Raw genomic sequence first — 2226 nt, forward strand, 5'->3', positions numbered from 1 at the left:
TAGAAGATAGGATACGAGGGTATTATCGTCAGTCGCTACGCCTTTGAGATGTAAAGAATAGTTTGAAATTTTTCCTTTTTCTCTTATATTTAGATGTATAAAATATTAAGAGTTAATTATACTTAAGCTCTCTTTAAAAATATTAAATTATATTTTTCTTCAAAATACATTCCTTCAAAAATTCTCGATTTACACCTAACCCTCCTCCGACGAAAAACGCTAACATAAAAAAAAATTACATAAAAATTTTAATTTAGCCTCTTATTTAATATTCCTATGTATATTTTTATACTTATAAAATGATAAATATAATATAAAAAAATAGAGTGAGATTAATATTATTACATTTTTTTCTTTCATACTTATAAGATTATTAAATAAAAATATTAAATGAAGGGTAAAATTTAAAAATTTTATATAATTTTTTTTTTACTAATATCAGCATTTTTCATACAAATCTTAACAAAAAGTAGTCAACTATGAATTGTGATTTTTTAAAAGGCGTGTAAGTGTACTAAAACACGTGTTATTAACTTTATATATTAATGTGAAGTTCTCGGGTTTTTTTTTTAATTTTTTTTGAATGATTGAATATGTATACCTACTCCAATTTAAATGCATTAATTACTAATAATTATGTCATTTATATAGTATATATCAATATTAATAAGAAAAAGTTGAGATATAAACTATATATCACCGACAGTTAAGAATTGAACCCATGATCCATATTTGTTGAAATAGTATTGAGTGATTCTGTAAACAGTTTTGGATACCGGAGAGTGTGTATCAGCCCTTAGACATGGGGCGATGCTGATCATGTTGCGTGACGAGGAGGGGCGTGCATGGATAGACTTGTCACGCATGCCCAAGACAGGTGACAAGCTAGACGGCAGTCGCGCATGGCAACCTACGTATGCATGCATAGCATTGGAAAGCTCCCTGTATGATTTGCGAGAATTAAGTAGACATTTTCATGTCTGCAAGTTGAAGTTGTCCCTTAAACTTCAAGAATCCGTCCCACTTAATTACCTTGCAAGATATTTCAACATTATCCCTATTTAATTACATCAATTCTAAGTTATATATGGAAGATTCCTCCAAATAAAAAGATGTTGAATTTTAGGACCTCCGCATTTAATTTTTATCTTCTTCATCATTCTAAGTCTGCTATATTTATTAGTATCTTAGGAAACTTAAATTCTTCCTCCTTTTCATCTCTAAATTGATGGTCAAGATTCACAATATAAGATCATTATTATAATAAAAATAGAATATTTATATTTAGGGATATATAGTTACGTATACTCTCCTTCCCTATGTTTTGGTATAATTACATGTATATATACTCCCTATAATTTGGGAAATTATATCTACCACCCTTGAAATTTACTTCCGTCTAACAAATAAGTCCCTTCGTTGGTCAAAATTTACTGAATTTATTAATATCAACAATTTTAGTTAATTTTGACTAACGAAAAGACTTATTTGTTAGACGAAAACAAACCTCGTAGCTGCTATGTGTAATTTCTAAAACCACAGGAAATTCATATGTAATTACACCAGACCTCGTAAGAAGAGAGTGTAATTAGCCCTTATATTTATATCTCCTAATCTATGGTTTATTCACACAAAAAATACTTTCTTTTTGATAAAAATTACGTATACATCCTCTAAAAACATTAAGATCATTGCACAAATTTTTTTTTTCTTTCACAAGAGATTTCTGTAATTATGTAAATAATAAAAATAATTTATGTAAATAGAACATAGCATGTAAATGTAATTATTATTATTATTATAGAGTTAAAATAACAGAGAAGAGTCACAAAAATCATGCTTAATGTTCAAATTTAAGTTTAATTAAATAACCAATAAATATACCGACCATATTACTATTTAATTTAAGAAAATGGACAAAAAGGTTTTTCAAAGAGCCACGAATAATAAATAAAACAATAAAATAGTTGGAAAAAAACAAATAACAGGTCATCATCGGATGGGACCCACACAATGCTTTAGCGTGCAGGACCCACCAATCACATACGAAAAAAATCCCACTAATATTACTCCCAAAGGCCGTCCATCAACTCAAGCAACTTCATTTCTGAACACACACCGCCGAGCCCGAGCCATTGAGCTGTCCGCCTTCCCCGCCGCAGGGGTCGGCCGCCGACTCCGACACCACCAACCCCATGTCACCTCCGCCGCCGCATCCACCAACGC

The sequence above is a fragment of the Sesamum indicum genome, linkage group LG15 (assembly GCF_000512975.1).
Source record: "Sesamum indicum cultivar Zhongzhi No. 13 linkage group LG15, S_indicum_v1.0, whole genome shotgun sequence".
Taxonomy (NCBI): Eukaryota; Viridiplantae; Streptophyta; class Magnoliopsida; order Lamiales; family Pedaliaceae; genus Sesamum; species Sesamum indicum.